This window comes from Amblyomma mixtum, chromosome 3, assembly GCF_055824585.1.
Source record: "Amblyomma mixtum isolate Tamu chromosome 3, ASM5582458v1, whole genome shotgun sequence".
Lineage (NCBI taxonomy): Eukaryota > Metazoa > Arthropoda > Arachnida > Ixodida > Ixodidae > Amblyomma > Amblyomma mixtum.
In genome coordinates this window covers 368,653,555-368,671,113 of record NC_143014.1, presented here as the reverse complement: position 1 = coordinate 368,671,113, position 17,559 = coordinate 368,653,555, and the positions used below count along the sequence as shown (strand labels likewise).

Sequence of the window (17,559 nt, the reverse complement as noted above, 5' to 3'; positions counted from 1 at the left end):
TATAACCTAATATGACTCAACTCAGGGTAGTTGGTCACACACGGTTAACCCTCGCCGCCAGGAAAAAGAGGAAAAAACGAAGAAGAGAGGAGGATACAGGAAAGTTGTAAGAAAGGAAATAGGAAAGTGAAAGATAGAGGGGAGGACAGGAAAAGGCGACTGCCGATTTCCCCCGGTCGGGTCAGGCCGGAGGTGCCGTCTACAGGAAGCTGGGGCCAAAGTGGTGTGTTGCCTCCGCCGAGGAGCCTTAAGGGTCCAAACGCTCGGCATCGGCTCAACCACCAGGATCCCCTTTTCCCCGGACACGGCGATGCCACGCACGGCTAAGCGCGGATGCTCGGGTCCGTGGTGACGCATTGTTCACCATCATCCCCTGTGGGGATGTCCCTGCGGATGCTCGGGTTATCCCCGTGGTGTCGCCACTCACCAACGTCTGCATGCTGCCTTTAAATGAAAAGAGGTTGATTGTAGCAAGTATATATTGTTTTTTGAATTAAAATGGGATGGGAGACGTGACAGACGAGAGTTGACTTGCGACTGCTGGTAGTGTTGAGTACAGGCGCACTTTTTCTTGATGGCGTAAAATTTTGTTCGTTTGCCGTTTAAACAGTTGATGTTGTTTTTATTTCACTTCATAGCTCGTGGTGGGATTGCAGTGGTGTGGTGGGCTTCTGTTGACACTGCATGTGACTTATTCAATGCTTGCTTTGACTCTGAGGGGAGTCTCAGTTTTCTCTTAGCCAGTGTTTTCGGCTTGGCAAGTCTACAGTAAATGGAATTTTACTTGCGACCTGTTTGGCCATATACCTAGAGTTAAAGGGCGGCTACCTGAAATCACCAAAACTGAAGAACAGTGCAACAGAATCATTGAACAGTTCGGTGAAAAATGGCAGTTTTCAAATTGTTGTGGTGCCATGGACGGAAAGCATGTCTGCATCATAAAGGCCCAAATATTTGGATCTGTTTACTTCAATTACAAAAAAAGGATTCAGCATCATTCTATTCGCTCTTGTGGACGCAAACTATCAGTTCATTTACATAGATGTTGGTGCCCCAGGCTCACGAGGAGATGGGGGGGGCGATAATGGCAAACAATCCCTCTACGGAAAGCGATTGAGAAGATTAGTTTGGTTTGGTTTAGTGGGGTTTAACGTCCCAAAGCGACTGAGGCTATGAGAGACGCTGTAGTGAAGGGCTCCGGAAATTTCGACCACCTGGGGTTCTTTAACGTGCACTGACATCGCACAGCACACGGGCTTCTAGAATTTCGCCTTCAAGAAATTCAGCCGCCGCGGCCGGGATCGAACCCGCGTCTTTCGGGTCAGCAGCCGAGCGCCGTAACCAGTGAGCCACCGCGGCGGGTTAAATTGAGAAGACAGCGGAACTGCCCCTACAGTAGAAATGGGGTACTCCCGCATACTGAACATCTGTTCGGTCATCGTTGCAGACGACGCATTCCCGCTTTCGGAGCACATATTAAAGCCATACGCCGGGCACAACTTGCCGTTGGAGAACCTTCAACTACAGGCAATGAAAATCAGCCTGTTGTATATTGAATTAATCTGCATACCACTTTGTGGCTTTCCTCTGCATTTTAGGGCTTGTTTTCACTTCAATGGCGAAATTCTAGCGGCCCGTGTACTGTTCGATGTCAGTGCACGTTAAAGAACCCCGGGTGGTCGAAATTTCCGGAGCCCTTCACTACGGCGTCTCTCATAGCCTGAGTCGCTTTGGGACGTTAAACCCCATAAACCAAACCAAACCAAACCACTTCTATTGCGATATATTTGAAACTGTGAGCTCTATGCACTACTTTACAACTAAGCTATGATGACTTTCTTGTGCAGTCTATCAAGAGCACGCCGGGCGGTGGAGAATGCCTTTGGCATTCTTGCGAACCGGTTCAGATTCCTTCACACAACTATAGAAGCAAACCTGAACGCGTCAGCATGTATGTTTGTGACGCATGCACAATTTCTTGGGCACAGACGGGCTGTGTGGTACAGTAGCAGGTGGACCAATGCCACAGGAATCATTTTTCCCCGAGCAGCACGTTCAAGGTAGCCGCCCAATAGTAGCTGCCTATGCAGTGCGCGATGCTCTGTGTGGCTACTTAAGTGCGGAGGGGGCAGTGCCTTTGTAGGACGACATGGTGCATGCAGACATGAGCAGGAACTGGCATCCTCCGAAGTGACTTTGTAGAGGAGCCATTTAGCTGTTACTCTGTGCGCCCTGTCAGCACAGCTGCTGTTATCACCCTCAACACAGCCACTGTAGTCGATGTGAATGCTTTGGCTGTTTGTTTGCATGCTATGCTACAGTTATAATTAGCTGCCCACTCAATGAAACAAATCATTTCAATAATGCAGAATATTTATTCATTTCAAAACATTCCAGATCGAGAGCACATCACTCATTTAGAAACTGTCAAATGAGTTGCATTAGAACTCACGCCACAATCATGCTATAAATTTGAGTACAAAGTGAATATTAAAATAATACACATTCAGCATTATAATAACAATGTAAATCTTTGCACAGTTCTTCAGTGTTAAAAATAGTTTTATAACAACGGGCACATTGCCCTAGCATTGATCACAGACACAGCATCTCTACCACTTATGTAAAACATGGTAGAAGTGAAACTCAAAATGAAATTAATTTGTACAGCCTAGGCTAACTTCTGACCGCTAAATTAAGGCATTGCTGATGTACACATATAGACAAACCTACCTGTTCCCAAATGGCTCATTAGAGCCCTCGGTAATTTGGACTCAAGGGGACCAACAATTTCTCTTAATAATGTGGTGGTAGCAGTTGTCTTACTACCTATTAAGTTACTGGGCGTTCGGGTTATATGAAGCCAAGTTTGCTCTACCTGCGTAGGCAAGGGTAAAGTGAAATGTCACTTTCCATTACAGCGAGCCGCTTTGGGATGTTAAATACCATTAAACAACAATGCGGAGTTGGCGCGAGCCATTTTAATAAAATTTCGTTTGATGCGAACAAAACATCAGTTAAACTGAGTTATTTATTTTTGAAACAGCGCAACAAAGACGGGACGTCAAAACTGAGGGGTAAAGACAAACATGCGCTGACTAACAACTGGGTTTATTGAAAGAAACACACAAATATATAGACAGAGTTAGGAAAGATTGTTGCGCTGTTTCAAAAATGAATACATACCAACTTCCCCAAATTTCTGCTTTACTAAACTGAGTTATTTTGAACAGCGTGCAAACTGGACGTTGTGACAGTTATTTGATCATGGCCCTTTGATTCCTCTGGTTTCACATTAAAGCAAAGTAAAAAAGATTACTCCGAACTGGCCAAAACACAATTGCTGCCAACACTTCATTAGATATGGCACTTTGGTTCCTCTGGTATCAAAGTGAAAGAAGATTACTTAGAACTGGCCCAAACACAATTGTTGTCAACACTCCATCAGGTATGGCACTTTGGTATCACATCAAAGCAAAGTGAAAAATGATTACTTAGAACTTGCCAAAACACAACTGGCGCCAACGCTTCATCAGGTATGACATTTTGGTTCCCTGCTATCACATTAAAGCAAAGTGAAAACAATTACTTAGAATTCGCCAAACACAATTGCCGCCAACTGTTCAGCAGGTATGGCACTTTGGTTCCTCTTGTATTACATTAAAGCAAAGTGAAAAATATTACTTAAAACTGCCCAAAACACAATTGGTGACAACACTTCATCAGGTATCACACTTTCGTTCCTCTGGTATCATATCAAAGCAAAGTAAAGAAACATACTTAGAACTGGCCCAAACAGAATGGTTGTCAACACACAATGACACACAAGAAAGTCAAAATACAATTGCTGCCAACACTTTATCAGGTATGGCCCTTTGACTCCTCTGGTATAGCATTAAAGCCCAGTCAGAAAAGGTCACTGAAGCCAGCGGGTTCTTTGTACCAAGACAGCGCGCTTTTTTTTACTGGGTCGCAATCAGAGGATGCATGCAGGCCAGTAAAAAAAAATACAATCACTCATTACTTAGAACATACTTTTCTAGAAGTGTACCCCTGTCACACGGACACGCTGAAGTCCTTTAAGGTAATGTTTCTTTATATTAAGGGAGTTGCGCAAGGTGTCACAGGGAAAATTTAAAGGACGTTTTGCTAAAGGAAGCTTTTTAATAAGGGAGCGCGGCGATCTACCTCAACTAGCTGAAGGAGCACTCCTCTTCCCAGTGAGCAACACACTATTTCTCACAGTCAGCATCAATAAATGTCTGGCATATTTAAAAACTTGTTCCGTTATATTAAATAGTAATTGAGCGGCGGTTATCAGCCGAAGAGTCGTTTTTATTTTTACGACGGCTATGTACTCTCTACGCAGCTATGCTGGTCGCCTCCGTTTCATTTTCTCCATTTTCTCCATTTTCGCTTTGTGCTTTGCGTGCGCGGAGGTAGCATAGGCAGCGTAGGGAAGTTCGTGATCGTGTGCGATCGCGCACGATCAGCATGACTATCGCTGGACCATCTGCGCAAAGCAGGGTGGAGAAGCGTGCCGGCAGCCGCGAACAGCCTGGACTGACGAAGAAATGAGGGCCCTGATTCGTCTGTGGGAGGACAGGCTATGCGAGCGGCGAGCAGAAAACACAATGCTGGCGTTCACAGCGAAATCGCCAATGTCCTCGGTGAAATAGGGATACCGCGCTCTAGACAGCAGGTGCAATCAAAGATTGGCAACCTGACTCGACGATTCCGGTAAGTACCGCGAGCAAAAGAATGTGAGCATGCACTAGGCGCAGGGAATGCGGCACAGTCATGCTCTATTTTCCCTTACTGCATGAAGCGCACTAGCAGGACTGTATATATATATATATATATATATATATATATATATATATATATATATATATATATGTGTGTGTGTGTGTGTGTGTGTGTGTGTGTGTGTGTGTGTGTGTGTGTGTGTGTGTGTGTGTGTGTGTGTGTGTGTGTGTGTGTGTGTGTGTGTGTGTGTGTGTGTGTGTGTGTGTGTGTGTGTGTGTGTGTGTGTGTGTGTGTGTGTGTGTGTGTGTGTGTGTGTGTGTGTGTGTGTGTGTGTGTGTGTGTGTGTGTGTGTGTGTGTGTGTGTGTGTGTGTGTGTGTGTGTGTGTGTGTGTGTGTGTGTGTGTGTGTGTGTGTGTGTGTGTGTGTGTGTGTGTGTGTGTGTGTGTGTGTGTGTGTGTGTGTGTGTGTGTGTGTGTGTGTGTGTGTGTGTGTGTGTGTGTGTGTGTGTGTGTGTGTGTGTGTGTGTGTGTGTGTGTGTGTGTGTGTGTGTGTGTGTGTGTGTGTGTGTGTGTGTGTGTGTGTGTGTGTGTGTGTGTGTGTGTGTGTGTGTGTGTGTGTGTGTGTGACAGAAGCCAACAGCAGCAGAAACCAAGGGGCACAGGGGATTTTTAATGTTTTTTATATATTTATTTTGTGCTGTTGATCAATTTAGAATATTACTGAATAAGTTATCGCTTAAAGCTAATTGATTAGAAAAGCAGAAGAAAAAACAACCACATGCCGCCGGTGGGATCCGAACCCACGACCTCCAAATTACGCGTCCGGTGCTCTACCTCTGAGCTACGGCGACGGCTGTCAAATCTGCTTTCGGGGGTATTTATGTTTACAAGTAACCTAACCTTGAGAGTGCTCATCAGCAGGAAGCATAAGAGGGTTCTCACGCAGCTTTCACCCTCACCGTTCGATGACGTTCTACCTCCGCCGCTTATGAACGTGGGTGGCGCTGATGAACACTCTCAAGGTTAGGTTACTTGTAAACATAGGGGCCACGGCACTGCTCACGAAATGCCTCGCCACTCACCGTTCCTGCTGTTCCAGGTGCTGGTGCTCACCGGCTATCACCTGCCTGTTTCACCGACTTGCCGACCGGTTCCGCAATCTTGCGGCGCTAGCTGGTTTCTGGACGGCTGCGGCTGCTCATCCGATCATCTGTGCGCACCCCTGCCGATTTTGGACACTTTCTACGGTCGGGCCTGGCAACATGCTACATTATCAGCTGACGAGGACACCTACATAAAGCACTCGGATTTCACCGCCCCCTTGGGCCACGGCACTGCTCACGAAATGCCTCGCCACTCACCGTTCCTGCTGTTCCAGGTGCTGGTGCTCACCGGCTATCACCTGCCTGTTTCACCGACTTGCCGACCGGTTCCGCAATCTTGCGGCGCTAGCTGGTTTCTGGACGGCTGCGGCTGCTCATCCGATCATCTGTGCGCACCCCTGCCGATTTTGGACACTTTCTACGGTCGGGCCTGGCAACATGCTACATTATCAGCTGACGAGGACACCTACATAAAGCACTCGGATTTCACCGCCCCCTTGGGCCACGGCACTGCTCACGAAATGCCTCGCCACTCACCGTTCCTGCTGTTCCAGGTGCTGGTGCTCACCGGCTATCACCTGCCTGTTTCACCGACTTGCCGACCGGTTCCGCAATCTTGCGGCGCTAGCTGGTTTCTGGACGGCTGCGGCTGCTCATCCGATCATCTGTGCGCACCCCTGCCGATTTTGGACACTTTCTACGGTCGGGCCTGGCAACATGCTACATTATCAGCTGACGAGGACACCTACATAAAGCACTCGGATTTCACCGCCCCCTTGGGCCACGGCACTGCTCACGAAATGCCTCGCCACTCACCGTTCCTGCTGTTCCAGGTTGGTTATTACGAGTGTTCTTGTTACCGTGATGATGATGTCTGTCTTGTAGCAGTGTCGTGGCCACCCCATATTCTGAAACGTTTCCGCTCGGCGGCAGTGTACATTTGGCGCATTTTGGTCCTGGGTGGGGACGTTGAAACAAACCCAGGCCCTATGACGAAGGGCCAAGAAGAAAAGCTCGAACTGGTATATGAAACTGTTCAAAGGCTTGAGATGAACCACACGAATATCCTCGAAAGTGTTAACAAGATTCTTACAATTCATATTGGCTTGCAAAATGAAATGAAGACTTTAAACGATCGTGTGCATGAACTTGAACTTAAAATCGAGTCTATTCCAGTTCTTCAAAGTGACTTACTGTCTTTAGCTACCCGTGTGCAGGAACTGGAACTTAAAAAACAGTCAGTGCCTACCACAGTATCTGCCACGAGTTGTACACACGATGTATCCAACATTCAAGTAAAACTTGACGACCTGGAAAATCGTTCCCGCCGGTCTAACATTCTTTTTTATGGTGTTCAGGACACTGATGAGTCTGAAACTTGGGAAGACTCTGAGCGTCTTGTGAACGAATTCTGTTCTAGCAAACTTGGTATCACGTTGTCTTCCTTAGCCCGTGCTCACCGCATAGGCCGTTTTTCTCAGGAAAAAAAGATACCCATTATTGCAAAGCTGTTCAACGAAAAAGAAGTCGAAACGCTTATGAGTAAGGGCTATAAACTCAAAAATACCGATTTCAGCATTTCGCGAGATTACTCGAAAACGGTTCGTGAGAAACGCAGCCAACTGTGGAAGTATGCCAAATCAGTAAAAAAAGGTGACAAGGTCCGTTTGTCTTTTGATAAACTGCTTATCAATGGTGTCTCGTATTTCTGGGATGATCAAACCAGTAGCGCAGTGCGCGTGTCCCTTGCCTGACGCATCCCTTCCAGTTCTCGTAAAGTGGCTGGCAAACCACCCGGGCGGCCAAACGCGCAGCGTTGCTCCAATTACAATGTCAGTTTTTTGTACACTAACATAAGGAGTGTTCTTTCTAAAAACGTAGCTCTTTCTTCTTTAATTGATTCATGCTGCTCCTCGGTCATCGCGCTTACCGAGACTTGGTTAAATGACATGGTTCCTGATGATGTCATTTTCGCCTGTGACTCCGAATTCAACATATTTCGTTGTGACCGCACGGGCCGTAGAGGTGGCGGTGTCCTTCTGGCTGTCAGTAAAGTGCTCACTGCTGTGCCTATCGAGGTCACGTCGTACATAGAATCGGTATGGGTTCGGTTGAGTTGTGGTCCCACGGTCGCCATCAATGGTGTCATTTACCGCCCTCCGGACATGAATTCTTCATTCGCAAGTCAGTTTTCTAATTTACTAAGCGATCTTACTTGTCGTTTTCCGAATTCAAGCTTACTTTTACTTGGTGACTTTAACTTTCCGGCTATTAACTGGTCGTCTTTAACAGCTCCTGCCAATGATCCCGAAGCTCAGGCTTTCCTCCAGTCCTGTCTCGATTTCTCTTTGCAACAACTTATTTCTGAACCTACGCGTCGTTCCGCCACTACAGCCAATATTCTCGATCTTATCTTGACAAGTGATCCTTACCTTTGCTCCAACATTGCGCTCTTAGAAGGCCTTTCCGACCATTCCATAATCACAGGTAACCTGAATTTTGTGCCCCATAAAAAGGTAACTCGTACTAAACAAATAAGGTGCTACAACCGAGCAAACTTCGGCGAAATAAACGCTCAGTTGTCAGTCTTTGCTGATCATTTTCTTCACGATTTTTCGTCACGCTCCGTGGAAACGAACTGGAACCTGTTCAGCGTGAAACTTGCTACTCTCATTGACAGATTCATACCCGTCATCAGTATCCCCTGCACTAACACAGCACCTTGGTTTAATAGGCATCTACGTCGCCTTAATAACAAGAAAAAGCGCCTTTACAGACAAGCCGACAAGAACAGACACTCCGAATCTTGGCAACGGTACAAATTATGTGATAAGGAATATCAGTCTGAGTTGATATCTGCACGTAGGCACTTCTTCACACACGATCTACCGGCAATGCTAACAAACAATCCACGGAAGTTCTGGCAGATAATAAACCCCGCTAATCATCCTGACATTACTCTTACTAACGCGGAAGGCAGCAGTGTTCCAGTGGCCGAATGCGCCGAACTTTTCAATAACGCATTCACATCCGTTTTTACCCGTGAAGATCTCCCTCTACCTCCTGTTTCTGTCAGCACTTCTAATACATCAATGTCCGAAATATTTATCAGTGAGACCGGTATCTTATCCTTACTAGGGAAGCTTAAAACAACATCAGCATCAGATCACCTTGGCTTTAATAACAAAATACTCAAAAATTCATCTGATGGTATTCATCGCATCTTGTCCGCTATTTTTTCACAATCTCTATCATCAGGCGTGATTCCGCTGGACTGGCGCCTAGCTAAAGTTGTGCCAATTTTCAAATCTGGCGATCGTTCCTCACCACTAAATTACCGACCCATTTCATTAACTAGCACTATTTGCAAACTTCTTGAACACGTAATTCACTCGCAGGTAATTAACTATCTTGAAGAACATAACATTATCTTTAAATATCTACATGGGTTCCGTAAAGGCTACTCTTGCGAAACGCAACTTGCCGGATTCATTCAAGACATACATTCATCGATTGATGCTGGCATCCAAGTAGACTCCATATTTCTGGATTTTTCTAAAGCTTTCGACAGAGTACCTCACAACCGGTTATTAATGAAACTAGCACTGCTTAATATTCACCCTCTTGTCATTGCATGGGTTAAAGATTTTCTGTTTTCCAGGTCTCAATTTACAACTGTCAATAACCACAATTCGTCTTTCAGCCAAGTACACTCTGGCGTCCCACAAGGAAGTGTGCTTGGCCCCTTACTTTTCCTAATATTTATCAACGATTTACCGGATTCCAATTCTTCCCATATCAGACTTTTTGCTGATGATTGTGTAATTTATCGCAAAATTTATTCTAACACCGATTGCCAATCCCTTCAATCTGACCTGGATTCAGTAACAGCATGGTGCTCAACCTGGCTTATGCAACTTAATCATTCAAAAACTAAATTGATGTCTTTTACTAACCGAATGTCTCGAATTCAAACAGCATACTCCTTAAATAATAGCTCACTCGAGCTAGTCACCACGTATAAGTACTTAGGACTTCACCTTCATTCAGACTTAGCATGGAACCACCATATTAACCTTATGCTTGCATCTGCTAATCGGTCATTAGGTCTCTTAAAACATAACCTAAAGCATGCTCCTCCTCACCTCCGTGCTCATGCCTATACCACTCTAATTGGACCTAAAATTGAATATGCCTCGGCTATTTGGGACCCTTACCAATCTTACCTAATAAATAACATTGAATCATTGCAGAACCGCGCCGTTCGTTTTATTTACTCCGATTATTCACGTAACACCAGCGTCACAGCCTTAAAGAAACGCGCAGGTCTCCAGGATTTATGTCTCCGCCGTAAAATTGCACGACTGTCACTTTTTCATAAACTTTATCATCATCCATCACTTCATAACGACTTTTTTTCTTTGCCTACTTCGATTTTTGACAGCCGCGATCATCCCTTTAAAGTTAGACGTTTCACGTGCAGGACATTTATCTATGCGCATTCATTCTTACCACGCACAATATCTGACTGGAACACTCTGCCTTCACATATCGCAACCACCACTGATCCTGATAAATATTTTAAACTTATATCTTCAATAACTACTGCTTAACTCTTCGCATACATTGTTATTTTATTTGTTCATGGCTTCCTTTTTTGCAGGGTTTGTTACTAAAAAGATTCATTGTATTAGTGTTCTGTTTGTATAATTTTAATAATGCAGTAATCTTCGTTCTTTGCCGCGCTGCCATTCTTTTGATTCTTTTGCTTACTTATATGTCATGCAAAGTGTCTTATTTGTGCTTTTGTTGTTTGTTTTATATTTGTGGTTTTTTTTTATTCTGTTCAATTGCCTGTGCCCCCCCCCTATGTAATACCCTCTCGAGGGCCTTTAGGGGTATTCTGTATAAATAAATAAATAAATAAATAAATACCACCGAAAGCAGATTTGACAGCCGTCGCCGTAGCTCAGAGGTAGAGCACCGGACGCGTAATTCGGAGGTCGTGGGTTCAGATCCCACCGGTGGCATGTGGTTGTTTTTTCTTCTGCTTTTCTAATCAATTAGCTTTAAGCGATAACATATTGAGTAATATTCTAAATTGATCAACAGCACAAAATAAATATATAAAAAACATTAAAAATCCCCTGTGCCCCTTGGTTTCTGTGGCTGTTGGCTTCTGTCATATTTATAACGAGCCCCTCATCCCCCTTCCCTTGTTTGCTATATATATATATATATATATATATATATATATATATATATATATATATATATATATATATAGATAGATATATATATAAGATGCGAAATTGAGAAACGCTTCTTTTAAGTAAACATTTATTGGGAGTCGACGTTTCGGACAGAGCCTGTCCTTTTTCAAGATATATATATATATATATATATATATATAGCGCACAGGTTTTTCGCAGTGGAAGGGAGGCTACGAGTGCAAGGCGACTGCTTCCAGCCTTACCGGTTTGGCTCGTGAGCGCAGCGCACTTGTGGACGCTGCCGCCTCGCGCTCGTAGCTTCCACTCCACTGCGAACGGCTTGCGAGATGAAGTGTAGTAACTGCGATTTAGGTGAACTCGTAACGTGACGCGCATGAAGAGCGATGTATTAGCACCTACTCGCGGAAAGAAATTGCGACAGTAATGTTTACGAATTAATCGGTTCCTTGTAGTTTCCACGCTTGTATGATGGTAAGTTAAGTATGTTGTTTTTGATACCTTCCACTGTGAAATATAATACATTTTAATAAAACGCAACATAAAGTGCTGTAAGTGCTGCAAGTGACAGTGTGTTTTGTACTTTGTTTAATTTTGGAAGATGCTGCTCCATGGGCTGGCCCTGGGCACCTAAAGCTTGCTAATTCATGCAGCTTTTCCAGCTGGGAACCGTCAACCTTATGTTAGAAATTAACGATTGCTTTACTGGATCTTGTGTTCTCTTTCTACAGCAAAGAAGCTCATGAACAAACAACAGGGACAGGTGGAAAGATTTTGCCCTTTTTTTTGAGCTGCATCGTTTTCTTGGCAGCCTGCCTATAAACAACAGGTGTCTGGTGCAGGAGAGCGTCTGCATGCCGTCGACGGTAACAATTGAAGAGGTGAGTGAACTTGTACCCTCAGTGGGTGAAGCGATATTCTTTTTGCTCACTGAGCGCATCTACCCTTCAATAAGAGTGTCGTCAGTTTCAGGAGTCGTGTGGTTCTTGAAACACGATTGATCTTATTGCTTATAGCTAAACTGCACTGCTTTAATAGTGCTCGAGATAAAACAGGTTTCTGTACCATGTCAGATTAGATGAATTTTGATTATGTGCAGTTACAGTGCCTTCAAGATGTGTTGCTTCCACTTCATATATGTCAAGAGCATAACTTTGATGCGGGCTAGTTTCTACATAACTGAAGATGTTTTGCAGTGCAGACAAGTACAGCAACAAAAAAGCAGAGACTACAAACTGTGTTTGCTTACTACACTGTCGCTTTATCAGTGCCCTTATTTTTGCAGCAAAACATATTTTGCCACAGGTTTTAGATGGTAATACAACTCGCTAACAAAAGAGGCAGCAGGTACTGCAAGGATAGAATGCTTCTCAAATTCTGTCCTTTTATAGTTTTGAATAGCTGTGAATGCATTTGGTGGAGAAACACAGAGCCGGCATGGTGCAGAATAAATTCCTTTATTGCAGCTGATCTTCAGCATGGAGTCTGGCACAAGCAGCAGAGGCACCAGCAGCAGCAGCACACCAGTGGATTCACCCAGCGCAGGTGGTGAAGCAGAATCGCTGTCAGTAATGGAGACTTCGAGCACAAGTTTGACAGACCATGACAACAACGCTGTTGAAGTCAGACAACGAGCACCGAACACGAGTGAACCTAGAGATATGCACCGTCCGCAAAAAAGAATGCGGATGTCTGCTAACCAGGCCTTTCAGAAAGGTGTACTTGAGGAGCAGCGTCTGCTACTCGAGCACCTGGAGGCTGCCAGAAAGGAAGAAGCAGCTTTCCGGGAGCGCCAGGTTACAGCCCAGGAGAAGCTTTTCAACCTGCTGGGCCAATTTTTTAATAAACAGTAATTGAAAAAGCGTGCTGCTACCTGCGCAACATTCTTGTGCCCTGCCTAGCTGCGTCCCAGTTGTTTACAGAACTGGACAACCGCATCACAGAACTTCTTTTCCAGTCCCAACCTAGACATCTGTAGCATGTGTCGGCTGCTCAAAAATACCATCATACATCTCTGTTTCAAGCAACCACTGCTGCAAAACGGGGTCCCTGGAGTGCTCACAGAAGTAGGAAGCATACAGTTTGCACGTATTGCAGTCGGCACATTTCTAATATCGCACTCCATCCTCTTCATTGTAAAGCGGAATCGAGCCTTAAGTCTTCCAAAGACATTTTCAACTATTATTAGGGTTTTTCGAAGATGGTAATTAAAATTCTTCCGGTTCGGTAGTGTGCTTCAGCTGGGGAAAGGCTTTATGAGGTTTGACGTTAGTGGGAAGGCCTCATCATACAGTATCATCGGTGGTACTGCAGTGCCACTAATAACAGCGGTGGGTGCTCTAAACATGGGGCTGGAAACAGCCTTCACCAAGGCCGATTCTTGGTAAACATGGGAATCCTGACAACTCCCTGAAGAGCCAACGTTTATCAAGCTGAAGGTGTACTTGTGGTCCACAAGGGCCAGCAGGATGACGCTGTACCTGCGAATATAACTGAAATTATGAAAAAAATATACTTTATCGCAAGTTACGAATACACATCCATATTTAATCTATGCTTTCAATACTTACCAGCTCTTGTAGTAATCACTGTCATGTTCTATAGGTGGAGAGACTGGAAGTGTCATCCATTCAAAACTCGAATGGCTTGGGGAAATTCGCACACAGCCTGAAAATCCATAATATGTTCCGGCATGTCATCCTCCACCACCAACTTTATCTACTGTCTGTCCAGCACCTTAACTACTGTTTCACAAAACTCTCCGTATATGATGTTGGCTGTGGACCTACCTATGTCGAACAAGTGGGCAACAGTCCTGTCCTCTGCCGAAGAACAAAGCTTGTAGAGCCCCACTGCAACACGCTTTTCTATTGCAATCGCCTCGCGCATGATTGTCTGTTGGCGCTCCATTCCTGGCCGGCAAGCATCAACTAGGAACCGGAATGTTGTCTCCGAAGCTCTAAACGACTGCCGGAAATTCCGGCTTCCCAAATTTAGCAGCGTGTTTTCGAGCTACCATCCGATTCTCGGGTATGCCCAGACTTCGCGAAGCATAGGGCGTGGCAACGCTGCGAGCATAGTTAGTATCGCAATTGTTTGTGATGAGCAGCTCTTCAATAGGACGTGCTTGCGCTTGTGCGGCTTCGACATCTATTTGTGATGACACAATGGCTGCAACAGCGATCTCGCCTTTTCGTCGCCCTTGATCGCTTTCGTCACTCATGGCGGCACTCGTACAACACTCGCAACATACACAACTAAACACTCAACAGACACAGGTGAAACACTCTGTGAACTAAAAACTAGCAGTGTCTTGCTGAATACGCACACGCAAGTTAGAACTGGGGAACTTTGGCACGATGTCACCGCAGAGACTGGTGGATAGTGCGCATGAATAACAAAACAAGCAAAGCGGTCCATGGTGGCTGGGATAGACGCGAAGAAGGCTACACTTACCAAAAACACGTGGTCTTATAAATTTTCTACCGAGCCGCTGCCTGGGTATACCAAAAATATATTCCGGGCGCAAAAATAATTAGTACGAAAATGGAAATGCTAATTCAAAATAAATTTTTGTCGCAAACATGCAAACAAAACCGAAAGTGGTGGCCCCCTGGTGGCATGAGAAGAAAGCAGCGAAAAGTCGGCTCTGCGCCGTGTAGCACCTGTTCGCTCGCCTTTTAATAAAGGAGCTTTATGATGCCTGTGTGGCAGGAGAATGAAAGTATATGTCTTTCTGGCACCTGATGAGTCAGCAGGAGACAAAAAGCATATCAGTTCTGCTGCGGCCTTTGTAAAGTGTTCATCGGCGTCGTCGTGTTCCTGAAAGGCAGCTGCGATTTTCTCAATGGCGGCAGTTCTTTTCATCATTATGTCAGCCTGCAATTGCCCACGATTTGTCGACCGTGAAGTACTGCTACTTGCAAATTCAGGACGGTTAGGCTCTTCAACCCTGCCACAGGAGGGGGCTCAGCAGCTCTCTTGATGTCAGGGGATGAGGTGCCTCCATCGTCAGGCTTACATAAAAACACCAGAATACTTTCAGTTGCTAGCTATGACAACACCTAAATTTGTAATGTATTAATGCTGCGACGTTTTTGTAGGCTGAGCAGCATGAAAAAAGAATGGAAGCATGTTCTTAACGCACTCTAAGTATGCTGTATCGATTGTGCAGTACTTCAAACACAAGACGGCAAACTGGCACCACAACGCTTGATAAGTAGCTGTACGCACTGGCAGAACAAAAAAAACAACCAGCTTTTCTAGCTTGTTTAAATATACGGGCTGGGTCATTCAAGTAGGCAGTTGACACTTTAGAAGACATTTGGCGCAAAATGGTTTACTTGTTTTCTGCACAACACAGCCTGATATATTCTGGTATGGGGATAGTGCGTGAGGCAGCTGTAGTCTTACCGCTTCGGATTCCTCCCCGAAAGCTTCGGTATATGTCCTGAACGATGAAGTTGGCTGTGTTGCGTTAACAAACGCCATGCAATGGAAGAACTTCCACTTCCCCGTGTACACCTCGCTTGCAGGCTGACCACTCCTCGTGCTTCGTATTTTCATTTTCTCAGTCATGTACATCCTCCTCTTGTTATTAAAGAAAGTGCTCAGGAGGTCTGCAACAGTGCGCAACATTTTGATTTATAACCGCTCTCGAGACAGCACACATTCGAAGCAATATATATTTACTTTCAGTTGCTGTAAGTGCGCGGATACACCGAGCTGTAAACCACAGACGTGAACAGGCTTGTAGGAGCCTCGAGCGATGTTCTGCGGAGCGCAGCAAGCCAAATTTTATAGATCATGTGGTTACGGCGGGTAGCGCTTGAGCTCAGGCGCTGCCGCGAGGTTGCCCGAACGAGAAAGGAACAAGCACCGGGCGTGCAACAAAGCACCTGCGCTGAGATTTTACTTCGTTTGCCACGCAGCACACTGCCTTAGTGAAGGAAACATGCCTGCTAACGTCTTAGCGAATGCTAGTAAGGGTGAATATACTCCCACGACAACGCACGTGAAAAACTGATGAACAAATTACAAAGTGAAGGAGAACTAGAGGAAATAGGCAACTTGGGGTTTTTAAAGGGGCACCGCGACATGGACTGAGCATGTAGTTTTTATTCTTTATTTGTGGTGGATGGTGCATATTGATACTGCCACAACCAGTGAGAAAGGCGCAATTGTAACGCTTGACACAGGTACCTTGCGCCAGCGACCGTACCGCATCTCGCCCACAGAGCGCCGCGTCATCCGTGACAATGTCGACGATATGCTACAGCGCGGCATCTTGTAGCCTTCTCAGCCCTTAGGCCTCTCCTGTTGTCCTGATGACGAAGAAAAATGGCTTCATCCGGTTCTGTGGGGACTACCGCCGTCTCAATCAGGTTACCCGCCAGGATGTTTATCCTCTACCCGGAATCGACGACGCACTGATTTGCTTGCAGGAAGCGGAGTATTTTTCGTCCTTAGAGTTACGCTCTGGCTACTGGCAAGTCCCGATGGCTGCTGCTGACCGGCCGAAAACCGCCTTCGTCACACCAGACGGCCTGCATGAATTCAATGTCATGCCATTCGGCCTGTGGAATGCCCCAGCGACATTCGAGGGAAGGATGGATAATAATCTCACCGGGCTCAAATGGGACACGTGTCTGTGCTATCTGGATGACATTGTCGTTTTTTCCAAATAATTTTCTTTCCATTTACTGCGTCTCCAGCGTGTTCTCAGGTGTCTTACTGCAGCCGGGCTACACTAAACCTGAAGAAATGTTACTTCAGTGCCACGAAGCTGACATTATTAGGCCATGTCATCTCCAAAGATGGTGTTCTTGCTTACCCAGCACCTCCACCAAGTGTAAAGGTGCGTCTTCGAAGCGCAGGTCGGTGGTCGTTGATCGAAGGGCGTCACGACTAGCACACTCCCAGAAGTCACTCAGGAACCAGAACTGCACTCCGTCGACCTCTTCGTCCAACCGCTTGAACGGCTGCCGGTCGTTCCCATTACACGCTTAATATATTATTCAGACCCTGAAGTCAACATTTCGCACTGACGCGTGCGGCATACGACGACGGTTTTGTCAGCGGATATGACGTTAAATTTTCATTTGGGCGCTGGCTCGGTGATTGGCCGAACTTACACCCTGTGCTTTACAAGTTAACTTTCTGCAAGGTATTGCAAAGAAAATAAACAAAAGATGTATTATCCTCGCGTGCGCTCATTTATTGCTGATACAGACATATTTAAAAATCGATAAAATACGTGTGACTTTCCGTGCGCTGATCTATAATTTTCTTGAAGCGCTTCCATCAGTAGAGATTATATATTTCTCTATCCATTTCAAATGTACATGAGGTGGTTGGTCTGTACACTCACGCTTCTGAGCTCCCTCTATTCATTCATCCCCGCTGCTCCGTTAGGTTCCTCCAGAGCTCGCTCTTCGTTATCGTCATTTTTTTCTTTTTCATCGATCGCGCATCCGT

The 17,559-nt window shown here is 45.4% G+C and overlaps 1 pseudogene; it reads left to right on the top strand.

The window, feature by feature from the left end:
* Positions 1–1,401: 1,401 nt before the first annotated feature.
* Positions 1,402–2,194, top strand: LOC149356715 (uncharacterized; annotated as a pseudogene).
* Positions 2,195–17,559: the final 15,365 nt, after the last annotated feature.